Raw genomic sequence first — 15242 nt, 5'->3', positions numbered from 1 at the left:
ATACTACTGCATTTATACTACATACTACATACTACATACTACTGCATTTATACTACATACTACTGCATTTATACTACATACTACTGCATTTATACTACATACTACATACTACTGCATTTATACTACATACTACTGCATTTATACTACATACTACATACTACTGCATTTATACTACATACTACATACTACTGCATTTATACTACATACTACTGCATTTATACTACATACTACATACTACTGCATTTATACTACATACTACATACTACTGCATTTATACTACATACTACTGCATTTATACTACATACTACATACTACTGCATTTATACTACATACTACATACTACTGCATTTATACTACATACTACTGCATTTATACTACACACTACTGCATTTATACTACATACTACACACTACTGCATTTATACTACATACTACTGCATTTATACTACATACTACATACTACTGCTTTCATACTACATACTACATACTACTGCATTTATACTACATACTACATACTACATACTACTGCATTTATACTACATACTACTGCTTTCATACTACATACTACTGCATTTATACTACATACTACATACTACTGCATTTATACTACATACTACTGCATTTATACTACATACTACATACTACTGCATTTATACTACATACTACATACTACTGCTTTCATACTACATACTACATACTACTGCATTTATACTACATACTACATACTACTGCATTTATACTACATACTACATACTACTGCATTTATACTACATACTACTGCATTTATACTACTGTACATACTACATACTACTGCATTTATACTACATACTACATACTACTGCATTTATACTACATACTACTGCATTTATACTACATACTACATACTACTGCATTTATACTACATACTACATACTACTGCATTTATACTACATACTACTGCATTTATACTACATACTACATACTACTGCATTTATACTACATACTATATACTACATACTACTGCATTTATACTACATACTACATACTACTGAATTTATACTACATACTACAGCATTTATACTACATACTATATACTACTGCATTTATACTACATACTACATACTACTGAATTCATACTACATACTACTGCATTTATACTACATACTACATACTACAGCATTTATACTACATACTACTGCATTTATACTACATACTACTGCATTTATACTACATACAACTGCATTTATACTACATACTACATACTACTGCATTTATACTACATACTACTGCATTTATACTACATACTATATACTACTGCATTTATACTACATACTACTGCATTTATACTACATACTACATACTACTGCATTTATACTACATACAACTGCATTTATACTACATACTACATACTACTGCATTTATACTACATACTACTGCATTTATACTACATACTATATACTACTGCATTTATACTACATACTACTGCATTTATACTACATACTACATACTACAGCATTTATACTACATACTACTGCATTTATACTACATACTACTGCATTTATACTACATACAACTGCATTTATACTACATACTACATACTACTGCATTTATACTACATACTACTGCATTTATACTACATACTATATACTACTGCATTTATACTACATACTACTGCATTTATACTACAGTGTATCACAAAAGTGAGTACACCCCTCACATTTCTGCAAATATTTCATTATATCTTTTCATGGGACAACACTATAGACATGAAACTTGGATATAACTTAGAGTAGTCAGTGTACAGCTTGTATAGCAGTGTAGATTTACTGTCTTCTGAAAATAACTCAACACACAGCCATTAATGTCTAAATAGCTGCAACATAAGTGAGTACACCCCACAGTGAACATGTCCAAATTGTGCCCAAATGTGTCGTTGTCCCTCCCTGGTGTCATGTGTCAAGGTCCCAGGTGTGAATGGGGAGCAGGGCTGTTAAATTTGGTGTTTTGGGTACAATTCTCTCATACTGGCCACTGGATATTCAACATGGCACCTCATGGCAAAGAACTCTCTGAGGATGTGAGAAATAGAATTGTTGCTCTCCACAAAGATGGCCTGGGCTATTAGAAGATTGCTAACACTCTGAAACTGAGCTACAGCATGGTGGCCAAGGTCATACAGCGGTTTTCCAGGACAGGTTCCACTCGGAACAGGCTTCGCCAGGGTCGACCAAAGAAGTTGAGTCCACGTGTTCGGCGTCATATCCAGAGGTTGGCTTTAAAAAATAGACACATGAGTGCTGCCAGCATTGCTGCAGAGGTTGAAGGCGTGGGAGGTCAGCCTGTCAGTGCTCAGACCATACGCCGCACACTGCATCAACTCGGTCTGCATGGTCGTCATCCCAGAAGGAAGCTGACGCACAAGAAAGCCCGCAAACAGTTTGCTGAAAACAAGCAGTCCAAGAACATGGATTACTGGAATGCCCTGTGGTCTGACGAGACCAAGATAAACTTGTTTGGCTCAGATGGTGTCCAGCATGTGTGGCGGTGCCCTGGTGAGAAGTACCAAGACAACTGTATCTTGCCTACAGTCAAGCATGATGGTGGTAGCATCATGGTCTTGGGCTGCATGAGAGTTGCTGGCACTGGGGAGCTGCGGTTCATTGAGGGAAACATGAATTCCAACATGTACTGTGACATTCTGAAACAGAGCATGATCCCCTCCCTTCGAAAACTGGGCCTCATGGCAGTTTTCCAACAGGATAACGACCCCAAACACAACCTCCAAGATGACAACTGCCTTGCTGAGGAAGCTGAAGGTGAAGGTGATGGACTAAACCCAATTGAGCACCTGTGGCGCATCCTCAAGTGGAAGGTGGAGGAGTTCAAGGTGTCTAACATCCACCAGCTCCGTGATGTCATCATGGAGGAGTGGAAGAGGATTCCAGTAGCAACCTGTGCAGCTCTGGTGAATTCCATGCCCAGGAGGGTTAAGGCAGTGCTGGATAATAATGGTGGTCACACAAAATATTGACACTTTGGGCACAATTTGGACATGTTCACTGTGGGGTGTACTCACTTATGTTGCAGCTATTTAGACATTAATGGCTGTGTGTTGAGTTATTTTCAGAAGACAGTAAATCTACACTGCTATACAAGCTGTACACTGACTACTCTAAGTTATATCCAAGTTTTATTTCTATAGTGTTGTCCCATGAAAAGATATAATAAAATATTTGCAGAAATGTGAGGGGTGTACTCACTTTTGTGATACACTGTACATATTACATACTACTGCATTCATACTACATACTACATACTACTGCATTTATACTACATACTACTGCATTTATACTACATACTACATACAACGGCATTTACACTACATACTACTGTACATACTACTGCATTCAAACTACATACTACTGCATTTATACTACATACTACTGCATTCATACTACATACTACTGCATTCATACTACATACTACTGCATTCATACTACATACTACTGCATTTATACTACATACTACTGCATTCATACTACATACTACTGCATTTATACTACTGCATTAATACTACATACTACTGCATTCATACTACATACTACTGCATTAATACTACATACTACTGCATTCATACTACATACTACTGCATTTATACTACATACTACTGCATTAATACTACATACTACTGCATATATACTACATACTACATACTACTGCATTTATACTACATACTACATACTACTGCATTTATACTACATACTACTGCATTCATACTACATACTACTGCATTTATACTACATACTACTGCATTTATACTACATACTACTACATTCATACTACATACTACTGCATTCATACTACACACTACATACTACTGCATTTATACTACATACTACATACTACTACATTCATACTACATACTACTGCATTCATACTACATACTACTGCATTTATACTACATACTACATACTGCTACATTCATACTACATACCACTGCATTTATACTACATACTACTACATTCATACTACATACTACTGCATTCATACTATATACTACTGCATTCATACTACAGCATTCATACTACATACTACTGCATTTATACTACATACTACTGCATTTTCACTACATACTACTGCATTCATACTACATACTACTATATTTATACTACATACGACATACTTCTGCATTCATACTACATACTACTGCATTCATACTACATACTACTACATTTATACTACATACTACTACATTTATACTACTGCATTTATACTACATACTACTGCATTCATACTACATACTACTGCATTTATACTACATACTACAGCATTGCGGAAGGCATAGGTTTGCTGTGGCAGGTGCTTACCTGAACGGGAGCGGGGGGTAGGCGGTTAGGGTTGCACCTATAAAAAATATTACAGGTCTTACACCGTCATAGGGACATTATCAAAATGTTTCATTTAGGCTGTTTAACCTATATTATTTTCGCTCTTTATATTAATAAATCAGAACTATATTTTAGGCAAAACAACATGCATAAAGAACATCATGTAACATTTTTTTCTCAATAGTGCAAACAACATTTTTACATAATCCATCTTCACTCGGGCATGTACTCCTTCAAGAATTCTTGCAATTTCACTTTAAAAAAAAATAAAACAGACCTGGTATTATAAAAAATGCTGAACATTTCTCACACTTTCATAAATACTTGTTTTTTTTTATTTGTGTTTAGTTGATGTATTACAGTGAGCACTGTTTGGAATAAACTTTACTGTGTGGCATCTTTTGCTGGCATGTTACTTTTTTGTATTATATTTTGTTAGAATTTCATATCACATGTACACTGTCAATTTGATATTTTCTTCCACAAAGTAATTTTAGTTAACCAAACTAGATTTCTTTTTAGGGTCATTTTTTCTGTAGTTCAGCTTCTTCCAGTGTGGAAGTCTCAGTCTATTCTGCAGCATTTCTCTCCCATTGATAAAAATACGGAATAAAGCGTGTCCCGTATCAGTTCAATATGGAACGCCACATTTAGTTTCAAAATAAGGATCAATTCCGTATTTTACGGGATGGTTGGCAACCCTACCTATACACATAAAAATATCTCATTTTCCTATACGTTTAGTGTCATGTTCAGGAAACTGTCATTCCATATAAAAGACCACACATCACTAAATTAATACCAAATAAGCTAAAATGGGTAAATAAATAAATGTACTTTATTGCAATACTACTACATCATACATAGTTCATTTTATTGTTCTTTAATTAGGCTTCAGTTTTACATGATCAGATTTAACAGCTAACATTTAAACCTTTAACAACTGTATCAAAAAGTAAACAGTATATGACTTCCATTTAAAAAGTGCAGTTCTTAATAAGCTAATATATTCAACATAAACATAAGACACTATTTATGCTGTGACTTACATCACAATCATTGCATTGACACTTTGATCCTAAATCTTATAACCATCACCAGAAGGACACCATTTTACAAGATGCTTAAAAATTGGCATTGTAGTAACGGTATCAAAATAAGTATTCATGATCATAAAACCGTGCTAATATCAACAATAGCCATTTGTGCTAACAATCACATTTTTAAATTTACATTTCATTTGAAAAAGCAACTTAAAAGTAAAGTACCATCAAATTCAGAATACAGCTCAGCAGTTAGCACGCCTTGGTCAATGCGTATAAAGGTGCAAAGAGTATTAACAAGTTGTTTTTAAAAGTTTTATTAGGGCAGTACTCCTTTCACTGAGATACGGTCATTTTTCCTAGCTGTAGTTTATTAGCTTCAATTTTCTACTACTGTCTCACTGTGATGTTGTATGCAACAGGTCCTTTGAATGTGAATCCTAGATAAAATGTGATTTTTTCATTGCCATAGGGCACTGATGGTGCATGAAAAGGAGAAATTGGGAATTCTTTGGGACCCTCAATGTACACAGTTCCATTCTCAGTCCAGCCAGACACTCGTTTGAGGACTTTAGCAATTTCTGCTGCTTTCCACAGTTCACCTTGGAACCATATCACACCTCTTTTTGAAATCGTGGGAATTTCTCTGATGGTTTCAATTTTGCTTTTGTAGACAAATTTTTCATATCCAACTCCATTTCCCAGGAAGAAGTGAGTGTAAATACGTCTCCTTCTGTGGGGAATTTCCTTCATTTTGGCCCAGTATCTTTGTTGGAGACAATTAACAGCTGAGAGAACTATTTTATATTTGTCCTCTTTTTCATCTTTGGTGTCATGCTCTTCTGGCCAGAACAGTAAGATGCATAAAAACAGAGCACTTGACAGGCATTTGGTCTTGTCTTGAGGGAACAGGTGGGTGAGTTTTTGCAGACTGTTTAGAGCAGCCAGTCTTGGTGACTGAGCAGACAGTGTACCTAAAGCAAAATGTGTTGCGATATAGTTCACAAGATCCACCTGATGCATTTTAGCACCCACTGGGTTTTCCGGGTACAGATAAATTATGTCCCCAAAAATCTTTACTCTGTCCTTATCATTCTGGTCCAAGATGGAAAAAATTGTTGTGATGTTCCCCCCACCAAATTGGTAGATAATCATTCGTTTAATAAAGAGGGTCATATTAGCTGGGTTTGACTGCCACTGATGAGGCACAGTGCTGAGTGAGACATCACTAAAAAACCTGCCATAAACAGAAGACTTGGTTACCAACCAGCGCTTGGGGTGATTAATGGTCAGCTCACACTTTTTAGAAGTTTGCTTTTCATCTGCATTTAGGTCTGTCTGAAAATAACTCAAGTCTTCTGAAATCCACTCCAGTGCCTCACACATTATGCTGTGAATCTTTTTGAATTTGAAGTGAAAATTCTCCCATGGTTTTTCAACCTCTGTAGGAATGTGATCTGTAAGAAAATACTGTAGGAATTCAGAACGACCATCACTTTTGTTTGAGAACACATGAAGTAAAGAAATTAGTTCTAACAAGCTGCATCCCACCTCTACAACTGCAAAGAATCCTGAATTGTTCATGGTCTCAATTTCAGCCACTGCTGCCCACTGACATTCTTGGAAACATTCAATGGCTTTAAGCGCAGTTTCAATGGCATTCGCTGTGGTTTCTGCTGTTCTGTGGGTCTTTTCCATAGATTTGCATTTAGTTGAGAACCACCTTCTGTACACCTGACCTTTGGTGTCAAGAATATAGGAGTCGTTAGGCATTTTATATGCTGCAATGTTTGCCCACTGTTCTGCCTCTTCAAATTTTTCATGACTGTAACAGAGACGAGCTAGTTGCTGGGCAAAAAAAGCATCCTTGTTGAATCTTTTGTATGCTTGATTAAGAAGCTCAATAGCTTTTTCTGGTGATTCCTTTTCTCTCACATGCTCAATGAGGGGAGAGAAAAGGCTGTCAGATTCATCACCTTTGCTGATCCTGTGACATTGCATGAACAAAGCATGAAGAAACTTCACGTATTCTGCTCTTCCAAATCTGTGCTCAAAGAGTACATCACTGTTGAGAAGATCAAGTGCAAGATCACTTTGTTGTTTGTCCCTCAAAAGCTGATTCAGAATTTCCTTTGCAACCAATGGATGAATGATTCTGATAGATTTAATGTTGGTCCTTTCATCTCTTAAAAATATTAAGATTACTTTAGCCTGATCACCCAGTGCAGACTCAAATGCATGTTGTTGAAATCTGTCCATGCAGAAAGATAAATTAAGGAGGGCTTTACTGTGTGACAGAGAAATAAAGGAGTTCTGTACATAGGTGTTAAGCAGAGCTACATAGAGAATGAGCTGGGTGACAACAGATGCATGATCAATGTCCTGTAGCAAATGCCTTACAAACTTCTCGACATATTCAGCAATTATCTTATCTTTAAATTCCAGACCCATCAAAATAAGTGTCAGAATAAATTCCGGTTGGAACCCTTGTTTAAGTTTTTGTAGTTTACCTTCAAATAGTGTTCTTTCTTCTGATGAAAGTTTGTGAGTGACAGACACATTCAGCAGAGGAGACTCTTTACACAGTTTCTCTGGAGTATATGATCGTCTACAACTGAGAAGAATGAAGCATGGTGTTCCATATGCAATTTTCATAGTGTGAACAGCCACATCTAGTTCATTTTTCAAGTCCTCTAAGTACTCTTTGTCACAATCCTCAACAAGTAAGAGAACAGGAAGGCATTTCTGTGGATCTTTTTCCTCATACTCCCTAAGCTTAACAGCATGTTCTGAAACTGTGCCGACAGGATATGATGGTTTTACAACTGCACACCTTAAATCCTTTCTGTGAGTCCAAAGAATCTGTCTTGCTACTGTACTCCCACCACTGCCAGGATGATGGCATATGTTGATGCAACTGACGGGCATCTGATCTGGACTCCATTTAAGAGAATCCTTTAGAAGTCTTGTCACTTCATTAAAAGCATCTCTTTGAATTACATCCCCAACATACTTTTTCTCTGCAAGCCATAAATTCATCCATGTCACTTTTGCTCCAAGATAAAACTGTCTTTCTATTTCATCCTTATCTGATTTAATTAATTCATGGCTGGTGTCATCACACTGATTGGCACTTAAAATCTCTCAAGAACACATCCTTTCCTCCTCGCATGTCTCAAGACAGCATTCCCCTTTGAAATAAACAGGTAAACGCTTAGTCGTTCTAGTAGTTGTGGTCTGGGTTTTCTGGAGAGTTGCATTGATGTGGCTCATTTTCATCCCAACAACACTTGAACGCTTTATAGTTTCCTTGTCACATGATCCAAGAGCAAAGTTTTCCCATTTTTTAAAGTTTTCCACCGATTCGGAGATGCATATGACGTCTTCATGGCCATTCATGTCTGTGAAAAACTCATAGAATGTGTTCAGAAGAGGTCTATCAACAGGGGAGGTAAGGAAGAAGATCACAAGAAAGGTTCCCTTGGGCAAAATGTCTTTGCAAATCAGTGATACACAATCCTTAAGGTAAGTCCTTCTTGTTTTAAACCATGTATTATCATCCAAATAAATCTCGTTGCCTTTAAAATCACTTCGTCCATTACAAAATATCCAACTTGTTTGGTCGAACAAATGGAGATGATTCTGAAATTGTCTAATATTCATGCCGCTAGGAATTTTGTAGTCTTGCATGAAATGAAAGTTCACAGCATGGTGCTTAACATATTCATGGCACAACCCGGACACCATGGAGTCTGGATCAAAGTCAAACACACAGAACAACTTCATGTTCAGTAAGAAATCAATGTGTCTTAGATCCTCCTGTGAGAACTTGTTTGTAACAAGTATGTACCATTTTTCCTTCTCCATTAGTTTCTTTCCACTAGTTACCAGCATGATAAGTTTTCTTCCGAGATCTTGGCAAAGGCCTGGGTTTGTGAAACGATGTGCTTGCTCTGCCTCATGTCTTCGTTCGTCTCTCATGTAAACTACTTGATAAAATTCATTTAGCTCAATAACTGGTTCTGTTTTGGAGCCAACTCTGCGAAAGACTGTAGCTTTTTCATATTCAATCTTATTGGATTTCTCTTTAAAGTTTGGTAAGCAGACAGAAAACACCCTTTTCCTAACTATGCTTAATGTAGGTACAATGTCAAATTCAACTACGTAGTGTTCTTCTTCACTTTTTGGATCAACTACCTGAATGAACTCGGGTGGCCGAATACACTGCCGCACAAGCTCATTGTTAGTGAAACACTTTTCAATGTAATCTAACGCATCAACATAGATATCCTTTTCCTTGATGGGTATGCCTAAGATTTCACCATGCACATAGCCCTTATCCTGCTTGCTGTCCATTATACCAAAGTGTATTGTGCCATTTGATCTAATGTTGATGCATCCTGTGGCAAATTTGAAAACTTCCTTTGCTAACTTCGCTTGAAGTCTTTGTTGGTCCAAAGTTGCAGCGAGAGTAAATGCCTTGTACTCGTGACATGGTGTTATAAGATCAACGACACCTGACTCAGGCTGAAGAACATCATGCTTCACATATGTGTAATCGTTGCCCTTTTTGCCCAAAGGGCGTGAGTTTGTATCCCTTTTTACTGTTGGAACATGTGGGAAATCTTCTTTACTTTCTCCTTTCTGGGGAGCGTTTGTTATTGAATCATTCTTGATGGATGATGCTTCTTGGTCTGCGTTTTCAGCAGTTCTTTCATGTTTTGTAATGCTGGGTTGCTTCTGAACCTTTTGGAAGGTTTTAATGAGCTCATTTCTATTCTCAAGTATCAACAGTGCAGGGCCAGATTTCATGCCAGCCTTTTTCGTTAGAAAGTCTTCTGTGATTTTAAGAAGGACTCGGCCATCTACTTCCTCTTCTTCAAGCTTTTTAATGTAATTTTCTTTCACCCCTATTGAGGCTAACCATGTGCCTACCATGGACTCTGTCCATTTTTCAACAGGTTTGGAGTAAAGGTCCTCTATAGGGGAGGAAAAACATTAGGTTATGACATGTAAGGACATATACAGTATGTAACATGTATGTGAATCTCATGCATATAATGATACTTACCCATTATGCCTTGTGCAGGATGCAGTTCCTTTAACTTTCACATAAAGGCACCTAAAAGAAACAGATCCAGTTAATAAATTACATATGATGGTCATTCTTGTTTGCTTGGTAATGTCTTTTAAAATAATTCACCTCATTCTCTGCCAAGCTAACTGAACATGTGTAAGCATGATGCATATAAGTTGCTGTGTGACAGCCTACTTCCTAACTTTGGTCCATTAAATACTAGTAGTTGAAGCCTTGCTCAGGGGCCCAACAGCGGCAACTTGGTGATGGGGCTTGAACCGGTAGCTCTTTAATCAATAATCCAGTACTTTAACCACTAAGTTACCAAACCCCTACATGAATAAAAAAAAAGCTCTTTAGGGACTCTGTCACAGACCCAACTGGAGAAGCTTACAACGCTACCCGAGACCCTCCCGTCAGCCGCTGCAAGCAAAGTCCACTGTACAGGACTGTAAAAAGTAACTCATTTAGAAGAAAACACCGCCAACCCTGTTCATCCATAAATCAGACAACTAATACGTTAAAAAAGTTTTTTTACTCAAAATGAACAACCTGCACTAACAGACTGTAACAAGCAATTGTTGTTTCTGATCTGCCTATTTCAGCAGTTTGGCAAATGTAAAGTAATAGAATTAATATTTTTTTTGAATTAACAATCACTCATCGATGATCAGAAGTGAGTATTTAGATCTTTATAATGTGCTTGTTTCATAATGTGGTTGTAAAACATGAGAGTAAATCTATAGGCCTTCTATAGGCCCATCTGTAAACCACAGTACGACTTGATGAAAAGGGCGGTACACATGCTGTATTAAATAACACTGATTACTTCTCATGTTGGGTGTTTTCCTTCTGTAAAAAATACGTATAAATGATAATGAAATAATCTAAACACAATACATATCAGATGCACTCGACAACAGCCAAATATTTCTGCTAAATGCTAACTTGATTTTCCATTTGTGGATGTTTCACTCAAAGCCTTTAGGTTCTTACAAGTGACATTTTGAGACTTTAACAAATCGTATAGTATATAGTAAATAAAAGCTTAATTACCGTAAACGAGCATCACTGTCCCAATATCCTGGTCTTTAGGTGAGACTGAATGAATGTATTGTAGCGACCCGCTGCTGTGGCTGAGAAGGGGGCGGAGCTTTACCCAGAAGGACTTGCGGCTATGGTTACAAGATCCACCGTGACCGTGTTATTCAGCACTGGAAATGGGGTTGGCTGTGCTGAGTAATGCAGCAGATGGCATTGGGTTTTGGGCTGTGCAGTTATTAGCTGTGTGGCTATGTATATGTGGTATGAATGTCTATGTGTGTGAATGGATGTTTGTCCACATGGTCACGAAAAGAGCTGATTTCCCATCCCATTTCGTCTTCGACGCCGTAGAAACGCTACAGTATTATCATTCTTAGTTGGATGACCTCTACCTGTTTCTTCTTTTTTTTTTTTGTCGATAAATCATTCAGTCCGAGTACAAAAGTGTTTAAATGTTTAAATAAGCAAATGTTGATAATAAACACGGAGGAGCAGTGGTCTCATCTTCTTGTACTCATTCACTGCGCACTCGTAATGAGTCGAGTGAGTCGATTCGGCTGCGTCCGGAATCGCATACTTCCATTCTCAATAGTACGCGAAATGAGTACGCGAGAGCGGTTAGTATGTCCGAATACACAGTATACACAAAGAGGTACGCGAGAAGTACCCGGATGACCTACTTATTGGGCAGCCATGTTTGAGTATGCAAGCGATGCACACTTGCGGTCCGTTAATGTATCCCATAATGCAACTGGAGCTGCGTAGGCGTTCGAAGCGTAATAAGAAGCAAGAAAGATAGCCGTCCTCTGTTTACAAGTGTAAGTAAGATAAATAAAATAAAACATTTTAAAGACGAATTAATGACAAAAACACGATAAATATCCAAAAGTTTGGCGAGTGGGGTTTGTAATGAGTCTGTAACCATGGTGATATTACGTCATCACGTCCCACGTCATCACTTGACGTTGGAAAGATGGCGGATGTAGTGCGTAGCGGTGTTGTGTGCATACTGCATACTTCTGTACTGGAAGTATGTACTTTTTTACCGGCAGAGTAGTGCATACTTCCTCCAATCTAGTACGTACTCTCTAAGTATGCGATTCCGGACGCAGCTTTTGAGATAAACTTTGGGAGCCGACTCCTTCTTCTGCTGCTTCTTCTTCTTTTAGGTTAATGGCGGGTGCATTACCGCCATCTACTGTGCTTGAGTGTGAAATGAGATATCAGGAAGTGACATTCCTAACCAACACTACCCCCAAGTGGTTAATAATACTAAAAAAATTAATTAAATTATGTTATAGTTACCAATATTCTTTAGAAACCAAAACACCTGCTTGTGTACTAGACCCATCCCTGACCCATAAGAAAGTAACACCTTCATAGAGAAATCTTTGTGTCCATTTTCCTTTAATGTATCAGTGAAGAGTGATCTTTGTGCACAATGTTTTTTAGGCGGTTAGGGTTGCACCTATAAAAAAAACAAAACGGGTCCTATACCGCCATAGGAACATTATCAAGATGTTTTATTTAGGCTGTTTAACATACTGTATATTATTTTCATTCTTTATAATAATAAATCAAAACCATATTTTAGGAAAAACAACATGCATAAATAACATTATGTAACATTTCTTCTCAATAGTGCAAACAACATTTTTACATAATCCATCTTCACACTGACATGCTGCCCCGGTTCTGCACTGCGTTGCTTAGGTAAGCAGTGAGAAAATCTGGGGGGCAATGTTCACCCCCTGGCCCTGCATGTTTTGCCCTATGCCGGATTCAAACCTAGGGCGGAAAAATATGCGTGATGCGCTCTGCCCAGTGCGCTACTCAAACAACATGGTAATGAGCAGGTTGTTATGCTGATATACCTGCGCAGTTACTAACACTACAAGTGAATACGACTTAAAATAATAACCAAACACTTTCTCCTGTGTCATACACATCGCCCTGTCTCAGTCTAATCTGCAGCATTTCTCTCCCACTGATAAAAATATGGAACAAAGCACGTCCTGTATTAGTTCGATACGGAACGCGACGTTTAGTTTCCAAATAAGGAACGATTCCGTATTTTACTGGACGGTTGGCTATTTGACATGTTCAATGTGTTGTCCCTGGTGCTGAACACAGAGCTGAAGGTGCTGGATCCAATCCAAACCCGCATGAGAAGAAATGCTGTCACAAGCCTCCATGATGCCGTGCTGAAGGTGGTGTTTGTTGCGGATTTTCTCAGCATACACAATTTGTTTGAGATGACCCCAGAGATAAAAGTCGAGTGGTGTGAGGTCAGGTGATCTGAGCGGCCATTGCACAGGACCACGACAGCCAAGCCAATGACCAGGGAATTGAATATCCAGCCACGAACACCTGCTTCGTAGTGTGGTGGAGCCCCATCCTGTTGGAAATGACAGGGGAAACTGCCATCTTCGGTCAGAATGGATGGGAACACTGTTTCCTGTAGTGTTGTCAGGTAGTGCTGAGCATTTAGGGTCCGGTCAATGAAAATGGGTCCAATTACACGGGTGCCCCATATTCCACACCACACCATAACCTTCACATCACCTACGACTTTGGTGTCTGCCGTCCAGTGAGGGTTTTCGTCACTCCAGTACCTCACGTTCTGGTGGTTGACCTCACCACTGGCAATCGATTTCTGAGAAAATTCTGGTCTTCTTTGATATGCTACATGACCACCTTCCCATTGGTAAAACTTGCCCTTGATCCAATATGGTGGCTTTTAAGATGGCGACCATGTTCCGGACATAGCCTAAAAGATTGCCCCCCCCTCACCCATTACTTGCTGGGGTATTCAGATGTGTCATTTTCCCTTTCGTTTCTGAAATAAAAGACTGTCCTGGGACTTTTGACTCACCCTGTAGATTGCTCCATGACTTATGAGGTCCTTAAGGATCCATTTGGTTCCCAGTTAATTTACAGTAAACTCTAATTTATATCATTTGTTTGTGTTTTTGTACATAGAAATGTTTTTAAAAAGTAATTACATGTCTTACGGTTTGTTGTGTGCCTTTTATTAGTGTCAAGTATTATGAGCAGCAAATATACCCTTGTCAAACACAAATCCACAGCAGTGGAAGACAAATTGACAGCACTAAATCGGGAGGAAAAAGGGAGAAAATGCATAAATAAATAGAAAAAAAATCCTTGAATTTTCAGCTTGACCTTAGCAGTAGACCACTGTTCCATATCCATACCCAATATGTGCAGTCCAACTAGCCCCATTTACACAGGCGCAAAAAAAGACACCAATTGCAAACATTAGGAGGCCATACCACTAAGATAAATGACACTATAGAACCTTCTACACAAATTTAATCAAGAAAATCCACAATAAGTTAAAATCTGAATAAATAAGTCAGAGAAAACAGTTGCAGGTACAGTATATGTAAACAACAGCATTTTCATGCTTTATGATTTTAATGCATTTTATTTATTTGATTTGTCATTCAACGTAGTGTATTAAATAATCCTACATTAGGAATGTAAAGTCCAAGGTGCGTACATGTAAAACGGTTTATCAGCGTGTACATCATAAACCACAATCGGACATGTCTTTAAACATTCAAAGCGTAGCAAAACACCACCGCTGATTCTCCAGGTTATCACGACACCCAAGAGAATCTGTGTGAAATGTAAACTTCTTACATTCAAGCAAAAAAGTTTTTCAAGTTTTACATGATTTATTTATACT

At 37.9% G+C, this 15242-nt stretch overlaps 1 protein-coding gene and 1 pseudogene across 1 annotated transcript in view; both read right to left on the bottom strand.

The window, feature by feature from the left end:
- Positions 1-5737: 5737 nt before the first annotated feature.
- On the bottom strand, positions 5738-10484 carry LOC134327109 (sterile alpha motif domain-containing protein 9-like; annotated as a pseudogene).
- Positions 10485-14847: 4363 nt separating this feature from the next.
- Positions 14848-15242, bottom strand: part of pi4k2b (phosphatidylinositol 4-kinase type 2 beta) — a 16960-nt gene continuing 16565 nt past the window's right edge. Inside the window, exon 10 of the mRNA XM_063008893.1 lies at positions 14848-15242. This exon is cut by the window's right edge and continues 667 nt beyond it. The gene's annotated coding sequence lies outside the window, so the exon portion shown is untranslated.

Source organism: Trichomycterus rosablanca, chromosome 14 (assembly GCF_030014385.1).
Source record: "Trichomycterus rosablanca isolate fTriRos1 chromosome 14, fTriRos1.hap1, whole genome shotgun sequence".
In the NCBI taxonomy this organism is placed as follows: domain Eukaryota; kingdom Metazoa; phylum Chordata; class Actinopteri; order Siluriformes; family Trichomycteridae; genus Trichomycterus; species Trichomycterus rosablanca.
This window is presented reverse-complemented; position numbering and strand designations above follow the sequence as displayed.